The sequence below is a fragment of the Lagopus muta genome, chromosome 2 (assembly GCF_023343835.1).
Source record: "Lagopus muta isolate bLagMut1 chromosome 2, bLagMut1 primary, whole genome shotgun sequence".
Lineage (NCBI taxonomy): Eukaryota > Metazoa > Chordata > Aves > Galliformes > Phasianidae > Lagopus > Lagopus muta.
Genome location: NC_064434.1, coordinates 63,045,677 through 63,058,033, shown reverse-complemented (window position 1 = coordinate 63,058,033; position 12,357 = coordinate 63,045,677). Strand labels below are relative to the sequence as shown.

Below are 12,357 nucleotides of genomic sequence, written 5' to 3'. Positions count from 1 at the left end.
TCTGGGCTCACACAGAGCTGAGCAGCTCCTTGTATTAATGGAGTGTTTTGTGGTCACTTCTGTTGTGGCTGTCTCCTGTTTCACAGATAACATCGTGTCTGATGTGATGTGTGTGAATAGCTCACTGCTCTGCAAACAATATTTTACAGAGCCAACTTGAGCCTTCCAGCTTGTTCCTGATCCTAACTATACCTTGTGCTTGTGACTTTTCCATCCTTATTTATGTGCAAGGAGCACTTGCATTCCTTCCATCTTAAAGCTCTATGATTTGTTCCTGCAAGCCTTATATATCTCAGAATGTGTAATAGTGCTGCAAGAGTCCAGCTTCTCGTTGATGTCCATATCTCTTTTTGCAGTACCTTGTATCCCTTCAGTACGCTTCTGACTACAGGGTAGCACTGTTTTCCATTGGAAGTCTCCAGTAACTGAGCTTTAAATTAGGAAAGGCAAGTAGTCTGCAGCCTGGAGAGAGAGAGCAGTAATGGATTGTGTCCTTTAATACCGATTAACAGTTTGGCCACCATTTTAAGAAGCTCTCAATAGAGAAGTTAGGAGGAACTGCAACAGCAGAAAGCATCTCTCTAAGCTTCGCTACCAAGACATGTCTTCTACCTTGACACTTGGGTAGCTTACAGCTGTTAGGTGTCCCCTAGCACCTCACTGCAGAGCAAACACCTTGACTGTATGCTTGCCTGTCTCTGTTTTGATGCACTGAATATTTAGGAGACTGTCTTGAATGTGGTGGCCTTGACATATGGAAATGCTTTAGCACATACTAAACCTGGGATTTTGTGATAATATTCATCCCACTGTGTTTCTTTGATGTACCTATAGAGGTTGACACTGACTGTTTTAATGATTTGAGCATGTATAAGCGGTGTCTGACCTTGTCTTTATGATCGTCTGTGCGTCTATCACAATGAGGCATAAGTGAACCATGACGTTCAGTAGCAATATAGAATTTTTTAGTAGCAATGTACAGCAAGCACAGTTGATCACTGATCAAACCCACAGCCCATTTTACTCCCGCAGATGAGTGCAGAATGGCAGCAGTTAGCTGTAGCAATGAATTTTGAACAGAGTAAACACTGAGAGCTCATTTGTTATTGATTGGTGAGGGTATGGCAACAGGCAGTGATGGAGAAAAGCAGGACTGCATGCTGTTGAGAAATGAGACAGTCAAATAATGTTACACTTGACTAATTTTCAGACACAAAATATAGTAGAGGTTTTACAAGGCTGTTATATAGGAAGCAGCTGATACTGTTTGAAATGCGTTAGTGCCAGTTATCTGGTGTCTGCTTACACTATTCAAATAAATCTTTAAGGCAATTTATCTAATAAAAATTATAATAAATAGAAAATGCTTAAAAAAAGGCATTTGCAGACTACTTACATGTGCACTCAGTCTTCATTTTTTTAGTGTATGTGTGTGTTAAATGTGTGTTAAAGTTGGCTGCTTCAAACAATGGAAATGGTATCCCATGTCCTATTAAACATTATTAATTTTGCTTGTCTGTAACACTTCCTTTGATTTCTCTTCCTACTCTTGGTGATTTTGAGTTGTGATAGACAAACTGATGTTGTACCAGCACTTCAGCATGATTGGCCAGAAGCAGATGATTACTTCTCTCTACCCTTCTACTGTGCTAACCTGTTCATAGTAAAGGTACTCTAAGGCACGTGGAACTGTGTTGGAAACATAAATAGTATTCAAAATCTGGAGTTACGTACCCAGTTGTTTAACTCTTAAATATTACAGGAAGAAAATACGTTGTAATTCTGGGGCCTTCATTTTCTCATCTTCAAGCAGCTCTCAGTTTTACAGCAGAGATTTCTAGTGGTTCTTAGCTTTAAGGCATGCTAATATCATTGAGAAATGATATAATTTGCATTGTAACTGTATTTCTAAGGCTCCAGGGAGCTAAATAATATATTATTACATCTTAGCAAAAAGTTAAGCCAATACAGGTTTACAAAGTAAATAATTATGATGTGCCATACCCTATTTTTTCCTACTTCTCCAAAGCCTCTGCTTCATCTGGTGTTCAAGATATCGATTCATGCTATATAGAGAGTTAATGCCATTGTCTATTGCGTGTCTGCTGTGTTTGTTCTAGTATTTGGAAGCTCGACGCCTGATATACGTGATTTTAATGACTGAAGTTGGGCAACTATGTATAGATGTAGATGCATCTTCTTTGATGGACTGTCTTTGAATGTTTCTGAGTTTGTACACCTCTCATATTCTACCGTGTTTAAATACTATAAATAACCATGAACAATTTAACAATTCTGTCAAGCTTTTGATGGTGTTCAGTAAATACAACTTGGGCTAACATAAATTTTCATGTCCACTGCGCAGGTGCTATATGTAGATAAACTTCTGCACCAACATTGTAAAACATCTGATGTTTTAACAGTGGAAAAATATACTTATGTATGCAAGTTATGTTTATCTTCATTTTTATATCCATTATGCTCTTATGCATTTTATATGCAATCTATATGCGTTTTTGGTGAAAAGAACATTTAAGTACCAAGATATCAGATGCCTAGAGTATACAAAGGCATGTACACTGGTTTTCTGAATACATCTTAGTGAAGAAGAGTTTTTATTTTGAAGCAAGTATACATAAAACTGGAAGATTTCAGAAAGATTGTCAAAGTTTGATATAGACTTTAATTACAATTGCTATGTTATTTCTGGAGCATAATTGTAGGGATTGGACATACTTTCAAGTGTTCTATCACGTTTATGTTGAGCAGGCTTTACCTGAAATTGAAAGAAATTCTGTTCATGGTAGCAAGTGAAACATCTACAGGGCAGGAAAAAAAAATGCAGGTTTTACTGCAATGTTATTTTTTTCTATTTGCATGAGGAAAGTACAAAATTGAGCCAGAACTAACAGGCACAAGCCTGTTCTTTAAGATGCCTCAGTATATTATTAAAATAATAAGCAAAAAATAAAAATGGTGCTACTAAGTATATTTTATTAAATAATAAACAACAGACACTGTCCTGGAAAACATTCTCATGTTTTAAACAGTTTATGTTCTAGAATCTTTATTTCTTGGCCTGGTAATTCTTCCATTTTCATGTAGATGAAGTTCTCAAAATAATGATGAGATTTCATTTTACTCAGGGTTACTTTCCAGATACTTTAACTTTTCACAGAGAATGCAGTGCCTTTGCCATTAAGATGGTGTATACAATAGCTACATTATTTTAAATCTCTCCAGCTTAACAAGGCCAAGTGGCTGAACTGACATTATCTTCCCCAGCTGATTGCACTTTCTGCTAGTGGATTGCTGTCAAGAGTAAGAGAAGAAACTCTTGATGGGACAGAGAGAATCTACTTATCAGTTTTGCTGTAGTTAATGTAGAATTTAAAGCAGAAAAATCCAGACTGTCAGTAATGTGCTCAATAATTTGTGCCAAGACCTGTTTATCAAACTATTTATCTTTGGAAGGAGCGTAATTAATTTCTTCAGTAGTCCATATATTATTACAGAAATTACAAGCCTGCTATAAAATCAATACAACTAATTGTAAATTAATAGATTTCTAAGTGAGAAGGAGCACGTAATAATGTAGATGAGTCCTTGACTGAATGTGCCAATTCTGGTGTTAGAGGTGGGAGCTTCCTACTGTTTTATGTGACATCTTCAAGTGTAAACACATTTCTTTTCCTTTCCCCAACTGATTTAGCTTGCTACTGTAGCAAGTAACATTTCCATTAGCCTCCTACCGTTAAATCGTGGAGTAACTATAATCAGAAAAACATCCAACATGCAAGCAAAGTAATAGAGCAGCAACTGTGGTCATAGCTTATCTCCATCTTACAGGCATTTGTGAGTTCACCACAGCTGGTGCAGAAACAAATCCCTTTAAACTGATTCTAATGGAGAATAAATGTTTTCTTGCAGTACTGGGTTCACAGCTATTTTTGCATGCGTTTGCTAGATAGAAAAGCTCTGCTTCCGCTGTTTGTTTTCTGCTGCTAGGCACTGCGCATGGCAATGTCCTGGGTGTTGATGCCTAGGCTGCTTGAAGTGGTTGTTGTAGGAGTGGAGTAGTGTGAACATCAGGATAGTTCACATTTTATTTATAATCAATTACATGTAAATGCTGATAGTTATGCTGCAAGCAATAGAAATAATTTTAAGGCAAGAAGAGATTTCCTTCTTGTTGCTTGCATTATTTTGGTGCAGGCAGTGTTTTCAAACATAGTAAACATTTCTGTAATTGACCTTCCTTTTTCATTTAAAAACAAACCAGTTATGTCACTGCACAGCATCCTCAGCTTTTCTTTTACTGGAAACCTTAGTTTTGTAGAGTACTTAACCTTGCTGCAGAGTCAATTCAGCTTTACTTGAAAGTTTTTCTGATCTGGGATTTCAAGGTGTCCTTACTTGCCTCTGGGATTGGAGTCTGGAAACTTGCCACAGAACCATTCATGCCAAAGACTTATCTTACAGCACACTTCATCTGTTCTGGAAATAACAACACCTGTCAGTATGAACAAATTTGATGGTTCCTCTTTCAGTGCTGGGTAGCAAAGTAATAGGGTGGTGATATTAGGTCCCGCAAAGAGACTTGACTCAAAACCATGAGACTTTGCATAGTCTGAGTGCCAGGAATGTGCCTTCATATGAAAAATAGAGCACAAATTTGTATGAAATAAGTAAATTCGAGGTCAACTGGATGTATGCTGAAGTCTACTGCATTGATGCTTTGGACACATCTGATCATGACAAGAATTGTCATATCGTGTGATCTCCATATGTCAAAACTGGCAGTAGCAAAAGGTGAGGTTGAATCAGCTCAGGGAAGTTATAGAGGAAGTTAGTAGAAAGGGATTATTTTCCCGTGGGAAGGCTAACTCATAGATCTACTGGGCACTAATTTTCCTTGAAATTGTACTGGCATCAAGTGAATTTCAGAGTAAGTCTTGTCTTCAGCAGTGAGTGTAAATGCAGAGGAGGAGAGGCTGAATCTTTATGTGGCAACACAAACAGTGAATGTGGGTATCAAAATCGTGAGTATTGCAAGTGAAATCGTGTTGGTGCATTGTCTTGCTATTGTGTACTGTCGTAAAACAGATGGAAATATATGAAAAGGTATTTGAAGATGAGGAAAGGTCTGTTATGACTCTGTTTTCCAACCACCTATGTTATACCTAAGACTTAAAATGCATTCTGGCTTTATTTTAGTTACATCCTCAGATTTTTGCAATAACTACATCTGCACTGTTAGGGAATTTCTGCTCCCTAAATAGGATCTTCAGGCACATTTCTTTTGAGTTTCGTTTTAAATACTGTTTGAAGTGTAGACAACAGCTTTAGATGCCATACCTTCATTGTAATGCGCATATAGAAATAAGGTAACTTAAACGCACCTGATTCACTACACTTTACAGGTCTGCAAATTACTTTTACCCGTAATTGCACTTTGTTACTATGATAGTTGTATTAGCTACATCTGTTCCCAAATGATTGGTAATATATTAATGGGGTTACCAAGTCAGTTCAATGTATGTCAGACTAGAATTGAAGTGATGATTCTGAAACTGCATATGAGAACTTCTAATGATCTACCTTTAAAAAGGGTAGAGATCCCATTGATTTTATACCTTGCTTTGACCATGAAGTTGCCAGTACAGCCCAATTCTTCAGATGTTTTCAACAAAGTTAGTAGCTGTTGAATTAAACCTACCCAAAACCATAAAATTTGACTTGGCTTTAGATGAAACTATAAGCAGGGAATGGCTTATACTTTGTGCTTTGGAAGTGCAATCCCCTAGGCACGGGGCTTAAGAAAATCGCCTAAAAGCTGCTTCAGTTAAAACATTAAATTCTAGTGTGCAATATTCCAGGAGGAAAAGTACACTACCTTTTATTTTTTTTTTCTCTGGCTAATTTTTACAGTAAATTTCACTATTCATTCTAGCTGGAAACTTCCAGATGATGGCATGTTAGTGATGTGGAATACTGATGATACACCATGAAAACCATGACTGTATGTTCACACCATGCTGTATCCATCTTACTTAAGAAATAATTTCAAATTCTTGTTAAACTACCCAGACAGTTCTTTTTTTTCTACTATTAATAACAACTTAAGTGTACCATGGTTTACAAGGCTCAGTGCTGCTGCATCCTACTTAAGAGAGTCTTAGTAAGCTTTGTAATAAAGAACAAGACTAAAATGCATACAAAGTAGATGGGTTTTGCTGCTTCTGGTTTTTTTGTTTGTTTGTTTGTTTTCTTATGTTAAAAAATAGTGTAATGAATAACAAATTTTTCTAACGGCATGTTTGGTGACCTAGCAGTGGGGTGATGTGCAGGGGCACATCCAGGAGGAGCAGCAGAACTGTGAGATGCTTCCTTACTCTCCAAGGGGCAGCTTGGTCTTTTTTGGCAGTTGCACAAGTTTAAAATATATATTTATATACACATTGATAACTTTCAGTGATTGCTGCTTACATTTTATTAACTCTGAATTCCTGGATATATTTATTAAAAGTTATCTTTTGTTTTCCATGTCTGTTACTGTTCTGTAAGGTAATGGTAGAAATAAGGGCTGTCTTAGACAGTATGTGACCTGTGCCTGATGTCCTTAGTCCTAGTTTACCAAATATGTTGTGAATATGAATTTTCGTGTCTGTTTTGAGCATATTTTGAGTACTTCCCTGTAGGGCATCTGGGAGGAAATACATAGAAAAACAGTATCTTGCAATATGCAAACAGTAAACAAAAGGCTGAAGAGAAATACATTTCTTAAAAGCCTCGGTTTAGTTAGAGGTGATACTGGTCTTAGGAAATTTAAAAAAAAAAAAAAAAAAAAAAAAAAAGAGAATTAACAATGCTTTATAAAGATTGACAGAGGATTTTGTGGAGATTTTATTTTTTCCTGTGCTCTTTGCCATTAGATAAGGGTAAAAAGGTGTGGTAACAGGTGAAATGTGTGAGTGCTGAACACAAAACATCTATAATGTGCCAGCACTGAGGGGTATGCTTCTGCCCTGAGGTTCTGGTCTGCCAGGGAAGCTCCATTCTTCTGGATCACAGGCTGGCACATCACCTATCATTCTCTGTGGCTTTACAATGAAAGGCACTCTGCAGATATGCTGTGTGACACAACCTGATACTGACTACAGGGCTTCCCTATCTCCTGTTAACAGGAGTATTCTTGTTAGGCTTTAGAAATAAAAATTTAATTTGGAACACTTAATATATTTCTGAGGGGCACAACTCCATATGAACTAAAATCTTATGAGAGTTAAAGGATTTGTTGTATGGTCAGCCATAAATATTGTATAGGAAATCCTTTGTCTCTCTTTAACAAGCTTCAGAGTTCCTTATTTAAATGCGCAGCACTGTTTTGAATGATCCAAATGTTTCCCATGATAGCAGAGTTAGATAAGGAGCACTGCAGTTCAAAGACAGTATCAATTGTAAATGAGCAACTTTGTTCTTTTCTCTCATTCTAGCCTCTGTCCAAACTGTCCTTACACATTATGTATTTCATGTGCTTGAACAGTGATGTGTTCAAACTATCCCATTCTTTGATGATACATGCTAGTAACTGAAAAGAACTTGAATGGATCTATACTCATTGTTCAACAGAGACAATATGGTCTAATTAAAAAATAATATTAAAAAAAAAAATCTGTGTTCTAGTAACTTCCAGATGCAATCTCATTTCAGATTTCAGTAAACTCATGTTTATTATCATAATTGTTGCTTAGAAAGCTAAAGCATACTGTAGTGCTGGAGCACCTGTTCTATGAACACGGGCTGAGAGTTGGGCTTGTTTAGCCTGGAGAAGAGAAAGCTTCTGAGAGACCAGACTGGCCTTCTGGTACTTGAGGAGAGCTTATAGCAGCTGGACTGTCCTTCTCCTTTTGCACAGTCTGATAGTCAGGGAGAATGGCTTTAAATTAAGAGGAGGGAGATTTAGGTTGGATGTTAGGGAGAAATTTTTCACTGAGAGAGTGGTGAGGTGCTGGAACAAGGTGCTCAGAGAGGCTGTGGATGCCCTTTCCCTGGAGGTGTTCAAGACCTTGTGGGACCCTGGGCAGCCTGATCTAATGCCTAGTTTAGTGGTTAGTAACTGTACCCGCAGCAGGGAGCTTGAACTATGTGATCTTTAAGTTCCCTTCCAAACCAAGCCATTCGATAATTCTTTGACTTCCTTCTGACCTGTTGACATCACTTTATTTAAAAGCTATTCTTATGCACATGTGATTACATAATGATTCCACTTGTAGAACTTCTGAATCTATAATAATGCACAAGGTTTGCTTTCCATATATTCTCAAGTGAGGACAGTGGAATGCACTACCTCATTCAGAAGGGGGTAAGCTTGGCTAAGCTTTTGCCTGTTGTTCTCTGCAGAGGAATGAGTCCCAACACAGCCCTTGGTGTTTCCCTGTTGAGAAACTACCCAGAGCTATTGTTCCCTCCATCTCTGTAACATGAGGCTCATCTCCTCTTCCCTGCTCTCTGCCCTAAACTATATAACCCTCTTCCGGTAGCTTCAATTCCTCTGCCATTTTGTATAAGAGACATTTCAAGGATGTGTTTAAGTATATGTATATTTACTGGTAGTACTGAACGTGCAGGCTATACCCCTTCAAAACATCTCTTACCTTTTGTGGGAGGGAGGGGAAGAAGGAAAAGTTGAAACTGAATAAAGTAAAACTACCCCTCCCTGAAATGTTAGATCTGCAAGAAAGAATTCCTGAATAATCTTAATTTCCTTTTTTCTTTCAGGTAAGTGGAAGCTTTATCTTCATGACTTGGGGGAGCATTTATTTCCTGTGGTAAGTGTTCTCCATTACACAAATACATTGGCTTGTTGGCTTTGGCAACAGATGGTTCCTAAAACAGTGTGTGTGTGTGTGTGTGTGTGTGTGTGTGTGTGTGTGTGTGTGTGTGTGTGTGTGTGTGCATATATATATATATATGCTGCTTCTCCAAGTTGTTGGTATTCTTGAATGGAAAGGTTGATCTGTCCTCTCTAGAACCAGCTTGGTTGTGAATATCTTCACTGATTTATTTTTATTTTTTTAATAGTGGTTCTTGATTTAGCGATGGATTGTTTGGTCTTCGATTACAGAAAATGGTTGGCTGAAGTGGTTTGCCTGTGTTTCTAATGTGACTACTTGTTCTCCAGGTGTCGTGTTGTAGCATGAAGTGCTGTTTTACGTTGTGTGCTCTAGTATTGTTTCACTCTGCTTTGCCATAGTGCAGTTCTGACCAACCATGGCTCTGTGGCTGTGACATATTAGTATATGCATTTTTGCATTATTTATGATATGCCATACCTGGGTAAAGGCAAAGGAAGAATATATATATATATTTTTTTTTTAAGTGACTTGGTTTTTAGTTTTTTAAGGGAGAATGTTTTATTTGGGCTGTGCAAATTCTACAGGCTCCTTGCTTAAACAGAGGTATGATGGATGAGGCAGTGGACTGCAAGAGAGAAAAACCTCCCTTTGTGTTTCCGGCACTGTCATGGAAATGCCAATGCATGTATAATCCTTCAGTTGAAATGGTGATTATTCTATCGTCATCTTTTCAACTCTATCTTTTGAAATGAAATTTTATGACTCTGCTTGATTTTTTGGGTGCATATGTGGGGGTTTTTTTTGAGCGTAAGTCTTTATCCTATGTCTTTTTCATTCATATACTGGATTAAATCATGCATTACTTATGGTAATGGTGCTTTAAGTATATCTGGCGTACCCAGCCTTTGCCAACATACTTTTTTCATATTGATGGTAATTTTGAACAGGTAAAGAAGGTTATTCTCACATGGAAAAGCCATTCACTTCATTACAATTGCTCTTTTTCATTTTTTTAAAGGAATAAGCAGTTTGTATATTAGCAGTGGTGTACAGTTCAACTTCTTAACCCAGTGAGGTTGTTTTGTTTTTATTTTGATCTTTTGTTTCTGGAGCAAAAGAAAAAAAGTGACAGTTATCTTAATTTTTAAATCCTCAGTTGTGAAACATTAAAACTATGGAGCTGTAATATGTCCTTGTTTAGAATGCTCCTATAGAGGCTTAGTACATTCAATCTATGCTGGCGTACCTATTTACTGTGGAAGACTGTATAGTTAGTTAGAGAGTCAGGAAAATATGAAGTAATAACTTCAATCACCCCCTTATCAAGAGAAACAAGATTTTATTGCCCATTTATGTGAAGTAGGAAACTGACAACTATAAGTAAGAAATATCCAAATGGAAGAACAGGTCATGCCAGAGTTGAGTAAATGAACTGGAAATTGTTGTTTGTTGTTGCTTTGTTGTTGTTAAGTGATGACTGAGTGGATATAAAGACCAGAAACCATCCTGTCACTCCATCACGGTGAGGGGAGGAAACTTGGTGCGTGCACACAAGTTATATGTTACATGTTATACCCACTGATGAATTGTCAGGGATCTGTGTGTGAACCAAACAGCTCTTGAGAACTGTTTATTGTTGTCAAACCTAGATATAAAAGATTTTTCAGCTTTTAGTTTTTCTCCTTGTTGAATAGGAATGCTTAAAAATGTATTCCTGGAGAAAGATATTTTTTTTTCTTGAAACATACAAGAGACAGCATATGTTACTTCAGATACAACATTGTGGTTTGTGCCCCATGCTGTTCTCAAGCCTGTTACAGTTTTCTTTTCTATTAAAGGAGCAAGATCAGAAAACAGCAAAATGGAAAGGTGCAGAAGGTCAGGTTTTGTGCTTGCATAGGTTTTTTCATAGTTGTGCTTTGAACTCTTTTAAGAATGGCAGAGGCACGTGAATCCAGATGTTGTTTGAAGAGCTGCCTCAAAAAGGCCTGGTCTGAGCAAAGCACACCAGTGTCAGGGCAAACCCATGCTGGGGCTTTTTGTGACCATTTGCAGCCCAACAGCTTGACAGCTGCACCCATTTTAAGTGTTTGTCGTATACCAACGTGCCTGTTGTGTCTTAGGTGTTTGATTTTAAGATGTTGGTTCTCAATACCTAAAGCTGTTATTTGTAAAAGCTGTGGTTTTTCATGTTTGTTTGTTTGTTTGTTTTTTATAGTACTTAACCTCAGTGTATTCAACATCATCATATAATGAAGGATTCCCGTCCCACAGAAAGGGTGGGGATTAATAGAAATTCATAATAAATGATGAAATGGTTTCAATGAAGATTAGCTTTTTTAACAGCAACAAAAAAAAGTCATAGATATTTTTAGCTTATACTGTACTTCAGGCAGTCTTCAAATTATTGGGAATAGAATTTTTGATTAATGCATATATTTAAAAATCTTCCAATTCATTTTACAATTCAGGTAGTTTCCAGAATCAAAGTAGTGCAGAAACTGGGAAAAGTTAATCTGGATCCATGGTGTTCAGCAGACTTTTTAACTGCAGTCTGGCTTTGCAAGCTTTCTTAATGACCGTTGTTTTAGGTTGTAAGTATCTCAAGTGTCTTTTCCATTTTCCATCACTGGTTACGTTCTTACCGAACAAGTTTCATTTTATTTTCAGAAATAAAATGATTCATTTTAGAAATGTTTCACTTCCAGCTCTTATTACCATGTTACTTGTTCTCTTACCTTAATAGATGAGTAAAAGGTTCCAGTATAGACATATAAAACATCAAAAGAAATAGCTGTTCCTGCTGCTGTTAAAAGGAGATTCCAAACGAAAATTATACTAACAAAAGCTCATAAACACTAAAAATCTTATTTCAAAATACATAAATAGCTATCCTGAAGCTATCCTCAAGTAGTGTTGAATCTGGCTTTCATACCTCTTCATTTGGACTCACGCAGTTCCATACTTTAGTGTGGGAGGGGAAAACATTTCTTAACAGCTCAGCAGGGTTACTTCAGCTGAACATCATCTTGAGGCATATATGGATTGCCTGCATTCCAAGGTGGTTGGAGGCTATCACTAAGATTCTCTTTCTGGATAATTGATTAGCTTCTATTGCAGAAGGAATTGTAGGCTGATATATATCATTTCATATATATATTTATATATATTTACATTCTGTGTGCGTGTAGTGGAAGATTTTCCTGAGGGAGGGAGGAAGAATATATTTGTTAGGCTTTTTTTAACTTGCTATACTCCAGCTCTATTTTTTAAAATACTTTTTCTAAACTGTATATTTATGAGCAAATTTGACTTCCTTAAATGGTTGATTACAGGCAGTGCCTGTTTAAGATTTTTATCTTAAGGGAAAAATCATTGCATTTTGAGATGCTTCACCAAAAAGAATGAAGCAAACAAGATGTCAGTCCTCTGACAGTATGCGACGCAAGAAAAAAAAGTCTTGTGGAACAGATGTGTAATTTGTAATGGCAGATTGCTA

At 37.0% G+C, this 12,357-nt stretch overlaps 1 protein-coding gene and 1 long non-coding RNA gene across 3 annotated transcripts in view; both read left to right on the top strand.

The window, feature by feature from the left end:
- The window catches only part of LOC125690068 (SAM and SH3 domain-containing protein 1-like), a 522,255-nt gene that overhangs the window by 218,689 nt on the left and 291,209 nt on the right, over positions 1 to 12,357 (top strand). The gene's annotated exons all lie outside the window — the stretch shown is intronic.
- LOC125690069 (uncharacterized) overlaps positions 1 to 12,357 on the top strand; it is a 48,443-nt gene that overhangs the window by 13,298 nt on the left and 22,788 nt on the right. Inside the window, exon 2 of the long non-coding RNA XR_007375490.1 lies at positions 8,782 to 8,831. This is a non-coding gene — a long non-coding RNA (uncharacterized LOC125690069). The remainder of the gene's footprint in view (positions 1 to 8,781; positions 8,832 to 12,357) is intronic.